We start from the raw sequence: 6,871 nt of genomic DNA on the forward strand, positions 1-6,871 counted from the left end.
CAGTACTTCGGCATGTTTGGTACTGACATGATCTATAACATACTTTTCTTAAATTCTCTGTTAATAAATTCAGAAATTATTGAAAAGAAACAAAGGTCTAAGTCCCTCCGGCAAAGTTATCCTTAGACGAATTCGGCTATTATTTTCATGTCCCGTTTGGTCATAAAGCTCTTCACGTTTACATGTATTAATACATCATTGGCTTTCAAATTTTTGGGTTTGAACGTTCCTGATGAAGGTAAATCCAGAAAAGCTCTCCTGACGCACACATTTTATGAAGTGTTATTTTCATTCTTAAGCGTACTTCCTTGATAAACATGCACATATATAACACGGCATACGTTAGGCATGAGCCCCTCCGTCCAGACTCATTGGTTTTAATAAAAAAAAAAAATATGAGGTTTTTATCGTTAAGTTTTTATCATTTCTGCTGAGGGAAAGCTAATATAAGTTATATGGTTCGCTACTGACCCCCTACGGATCCATAGAGGGTGAGTAAAATCCATAGGGGGTGAGGCCGAAGGCCGAATCTCCTATGGTTTTTATTCACCCTCTATGGTCCGTAGGGGGTCAGTAGTTAACCGTATAACGAATTTATCGCCCGCGAGACTTTTTTCCGCTGTGTTTTGTAGAGAAATAAACAATTAAACACAACAACATTAATAGATGACGTCACTATTAACAGTAGACGTGACGTCATGAACCCCCTATGAAATTTACTAACCCCCTACGGATCCATAGGGGGTCACCACGTGACGGCGTTAAACCAATCACAACGTGATAATTTACCGGCGGTGCGATAATATGTCATAGCCCTCCTTCTAATCAAACGACCCGACTTGAGCTTAAAACAGTTCACGATCCTAAAGCAGGAAAAGGCAAATAGATAATGTCACAGAAACTAAAGCACTAAAGAGCACTACTGAATCTATGTGCAAATTCAACAATGACCACTCTCCAACATTATAAACCAGCATATAATTCATGACTAAAATTCGCCTTTTTGCTGATCTTTTTCGTTGAATTACTGCTTCTCTTATTATAGTTTTCGCTGTTTGAAGTTTCTGCTTAACTACTATACTTTGCCTAACAATCTTGGGTAAAAATCTTCAATGAACAGCAATTACTCCTTTTAGTGGTTCACTGCCGATTTTGCCACGATGGCTTATCTATAGGTGTAGTCTTGTTAATATTTCTTATCATTTAAAGTTTCTCTTTATCTATTATAGTTTTCAAGGTAATAGGTCTAATTTGAAAGGGGGGTGTCGATTCCGGTTTCGAAGCTTTATTAGTAAATATTGTCTTGCTGATCATTTTTGCTGCTTAGAGTTTCTCTCTATCTATGATAGTTCTCAAGATAATAGACAAAAGAACAAAAACAGTAAATATCGTTACCTAAAGACAATGACTCATAAAAGAGGTCGTCTTAAAGGTTTGCTTTTAAATGGACGGTAGGTAGGTCACATCATTCTAGTTCAATCATTTCTGCCCATGTCAGTTTTTCTCGACCCGTAACGGTTTACAAGATAAAAGGCAATAATTGCATTTTACCCCTATGTTCTAATTTTAGCCTTGGCGGTAATGTTGGCAGGCTGGATCACCCGACACATTTTTATACGACTTTTGCGGTCATATATTGGTATGACGTCGTCGTCGTCGTCCGAAGACACATTGGTTTTCGCACAATAACTTTAGTTTAAGTGAATGGATCTCTATGAAACTTTACCATAAGGTTCAATACCACAAAAGGAAGGTTGGGATTGATTTTGGGGGTTATGGAACCAACAGTTAAGGAATTAGGGGCAAAAAAAGGGCCCAAATAAGCATTTTTCTGGTTTCCAGACAATAACTTGTCGAACGGTGTATGAATCTCTCTGAAATTATACCACAAGTTTCCATACCACAAAGGGATGGTTAGGATTGACTTTGGGGGGTTATGGCTGAAACCGTTTAGGAATTAAGGGCAAAAAAAAGGGGAAAACAAGGGTTTCCTGGTTAATGGACAATTTAAAAGCAGTGTAAGGGAGGTAATCAAAATACATTTAAAGTATTGAACAAAAAATTTGGATTACCTCTCTTGCATTGCTTTTAAATTATGTATAAAGATGTTGTATTGTCTTGAGGTGTTTAGCTGTCAATTAATTTTTGTCGAGCCTGCGACTTTTGTCGCAGAAAGCTCGACATAGGGATAGTGATCCGGCGGCGGCGGCGTTAGCTAACTTCTTAAAAGCTTTATAATTTAGAAGGTGGAAGACCTGGATGCTTCATACTTTGTATATAGATGCCTCATGTTACGAAGTTTCCGTCAGTCATATGTCCAATGTTCTTGACCTCATTTTCATGGTTCAGTGACTACTTGAACAAAAAGTTCAGATTTTTTGGAATGTTAAATTCTCTCTTATTATAAGTAATAGGATAACTATATTTGGTATGTGTGTACCTTGCAAGGTCCTCATGCCCGTCAGACAGTTTTCACTTGACCTCGACCTCATTTCATGGATCAGTGAACAAGGTTAAGTTTTCGTGGTCAAGTCCATATCTGAGATACTATAAGCAATATGTCTACTATATTTGGTGTATGTAATGATAGTACGGTGTACATGTCCAACTGGCAGGTGTCATCTGACCTTGACCTCATTTTCATGGTTCAGTGGTCATAGTTAAGTTTTTGTGTTTTGGTCTGTTTTTCTAATACTGTATGCAATAGGTCAACTGTATTTGGTGTATGGAAATATTTTACGATCTTCATGTCGGTCTGGCAAGTTTTATTTTACCTTGACCTCATTTTCACGGTTCATTGCTCAATGTTAAGTTTTTGTGTGTTTTGGTCTGTTTTTCTAATACTGTATGCAGTAGGTCAACTTTATTTGGTGTATGGAAATATTTTACGATGTACATGTCAGTCTGGCATGTTTTATTTGACAATGACCTCATTTTCAAGGTTCATTGCTAAATGTTAAGTTTTTGTGTTTTGGTCTGTTTTCCTAAAACTGTATGCAGTAGGTCAACTATATTTGGTGTATGGAAATATTTAATGATGTACATGTCAGTCTGGCAGGTTTTATTTGACCTTGACCTCATTTTCATGGTTCATTGCTTATGTTTAGTTTTTGTGTTTTGGTCTGTTTTTCTTACACTTTAAGCAATAGGTCAACTATATTTGATTAATGGAATGATTGTAAGGTGTATATGTCTGTCTGGCAGGTATCATCTGACCTCCACCTCATTTTCATGGTTGTTTGGTCAATGTTCAGTTTTCCTGGTTAACTTTTTTTCTTAGATACCTTAAGCAATAGATCAACTATATTTGGAATGATTTTAATGTGTACATGTCTGTCTGGCAGGGTTCAAATGACCTTGACTTCATTTTCATGGTTCATTGGTCAATATAGAATTTCCATGGTTTGATCTGTTTCTTTTATACTATAAGCAATAGGTCATCTATATTCTGTGTATGGAGGGATTGTATTAAAGGTGTACATGTATTTCCGGCTTGGTTTATCTGACCTTGGCATCATTTTCTTGGATTATAAATGTTAATGTGATACTTGTAGTAAAACTTTATATGTAGGACTATCAACATAAAATCAATGGTCAGTTTAGTAGGCGAGAGTCACACATTTCAGCGTGTGCACTCTTGTTAGAAGTTACTATTAAAGGATTATTAATTTTAGCCATGATTATGTATGTCATTTTCTATTTTAAGACTTTTATGATGTATTTGAATTGGTTATTTAGTGTTGCAAACTCCATTGGAAATTTGAATTGAGATTATGACCATATCTTGAGGGAAAGAATTTTTTTTTGGAAAACGGGGGAGGTAAAAAAGAAATTGGGGGGGGGGGATATTTTCTCATTTCAGATTTCAGAAATTAAAAAGAAAATTTCTTCAAATAAATTTTTTTTGCAAAAAAATTTGGGGGGGGGGGGGAGGTGTGTCAATACGCAACAGCATGGTGTATTGCACAAAAGCAAAAAAATGAATATAAATTCAAATCATATAACCAATTCTAAGTTCTTTGACTACAGTTATTCTGTGTCAGAAACCTATTATGTGTCAAATATTTAATTACAATCCAAATTCAGACCTGTATCAAGCGCGAATATTGTGTCCATTTTTGCCCCAACTGTTCAGGGTTGGACCTCTGCGGTCGTATCCAGCTGCGCTCAGCGAAGCATTTTATTTAAACTAGATACCTCAAGGATGATTGTGACTACGTTTGATTTTATTTGGCCTAGTAGTTTCATAGAGAAGATTGTGTAAAAGTTAAAAGACGACTCATGCCAAGTGATCACAGAAAATGATTGGGAAGATTAACATTAAAAAGGCTACTTCTTCTTCATTATGCTTTGCCCTTCATTACAAAATCCTTTACAGATCATGTTAATTTTGTCCATATCATTATCAACCTTTCCAGACCCTTTAAAAAAAAACTCAAGTAGCCGATGTCCATAAGAAAAATAGTGTTCTTGAGAAAGGCTATTACAGGCCAGTAAGTGTCCTCCCAACCATTTCGAAAAATTTAAAAATGCTATTGAAATTTAGTTAGTTGAGTATTTTGATAAAATGTTCAATCCTTTTTTCTGATGCTCAATTTATATGCTATGCTATTCATTTTGCTTTGTGTCTATATTAGTTTTTCTCTTTCGTGTCTTTGGCTTTATTATGTTGCATGCCTTTATGTTGTTTGTTTGTATAGTGTTTGTGTGTATATATGCGAATGTTTAATAAGAGCTCCGTAAAGCTCATGTTACCTTTTGTTTTATATATATGTGCCAATATCATATTAAATTTACTTCCTAACTTATTTACTTTAACAATAGCTCACACTGGCCCTTTGTGCCAGGTAAGCTTAAAAAATGTTTGAGAGCGCTCAACTTTTCCTGAACGAACAGCAGCAGTAAAAGGTCAGATTAGTATGCCACTCAAAATTGATTTATATTTCTTCGGATTTTCTCGCACTGAACAAAATTTTGGATACCCAAGAAAAAAAATACCGGTCTTGGGTGAACAAATCTTCATATCTCCCTCCGGCACGGGAAATAAATGTATAATATTTTAGCGGGTTACTGTTTTCGCTATTTCAATGCATAAACTGTATGCGCAAGGGATATATTGGTGCATGTAACCATAAGAAACCTTTCACATCAATATCGTTGATTGGTACAAACTATTCGCCAAAATACAAAATTACAAACAAACAAAAAACAAGGAAAAATGTCCAAACAGCGAAGTTGAAAATTACAATATCCCCAAAAAGTTTTTTTTTAAGCAATTTTAGTATGTGAAAATTATCATGAATACATGACTTTACAATATGTTGTCAGCTTTAAATAATCGGCGGTGCAAACAAAACAATATAAATTTTAGACAAGGCAATAAATTCAAATATATATATAAGATTTGTGAAGTTTTTAATTACTACATGGTACATTTTTGTCTATATGTATTATACAAGTTGAAGAATTTACAAGTATTCCCAATAGTTTAATTATAATGTTACGAAACCTTAGAAAATGATAATAGCTTTCTGTATATATTTCACATCCCAAAATGAATTTCGTGAATAATAGATGAGACATATGTTTGATTATATGTAATAAAAAAGAAAAATTGTGTAAATTCATCGATTTATGGTGCATTGTCTTATTAATGTGAACAATGGAACAAAGTGAAAATACATTTGCATTATAATTTTTGTTGGTTGTATGCAAATGCAACGTGTTCATGAACCATTTCTTAAATCTCGAATTATATTTCATTATTAAGGATTGAAAAAAAAATATAGATAAACGCGTTAAATTTTGAATTAACAATATGTATTTCTAGGCAGCACACTAGAACAATGGTGCAGTGGCAAACAGGAGAATCAATTTGGTTTTCGATTCCTGATTACGGATATCTGGACAAATCGAATTGGTTTGTCCTTCGTTGAATTACTGCTTTGCAAAAAAAACATCTTCTTTTATTTATATTCAGTAACATTGTATTGCGTTGTAAATTCAAACTGACAAACTCCTTATACTACGAATACCCTCCCCCCCCCCCCATTTTTTTTTACATAAAAACAACACAAATGTATAGGACAATGAACATACAGAGTAGAGAGTATGAAAGGGTCATGAAAAATCGATCCAGGAGATGAGCATATTCTTTACCTGAAATATTGTTTTTTAAATCTATTTTGTCGTCTTTCTCAGATTCTATCATAGAATCTTGGACTTTATTCGTACACCTTGAAACTCTTATCAGACATGCAGCTACCTTGCCCGGATTGAATGTTTCTTTGTGGTAGTAACGCATTGATATGATTACAAATATAACTATCATACCACTGATCGCTATAATCAATATCATTACAAGCAGGAGAGTGCACAAGGGGTCAGAGGATGTTGGGAGCGATGACAAAGCAATTGTCAAAAATATAGCATACGATAATAGGATAGTCACTGCATAAGATATACGCTCCCCTGAGTCTGGCGGCAACACGAACACCAATGGATTCAGAATACAGAACGATAAGGTCGGTACAACTAACATTACACCATAGTAAAGTGGACGTCGTGTTAAAGTTATTTCAACATTATACTTTTGGGAGTATATAGAAGTCACCTCCACATAGGAACGGCTTTTTACTATCCAATCGGAGTTTGGTGAGAAGTAATCCATTATTACATAGTTGTAAAGCGGAGATAATGTGATATCCGAAGTTACTGTTCCCCATGGTTGAAATTCCAGAGTACAGACTTGTGTGTCAAACGGAAATTTTGTAAAATCTGTAGTGCATTTTGCCTTCAACACGCCACCGGGAAACCAGGCCACCATTCCAGAATTATAAACAGATAGAACGTTTTTTGTATCGTAACCGAT

This window comes from Mytilus californianus, unplaced genomic scaffold (assembly GCF_021869535.1).
Source record: "Mytilus californianus isolate M0D057914Y unplaced genomic scaffold, xbMytCali1.0.p SCAF_11, whole genome shotgun sequence".
Lineage (NCBI taxonomy): Eukaryota > Metazoa > Mollusca > Bivalvia > Mytilida > Mytilidae > Mytilus > Mytilus californianus.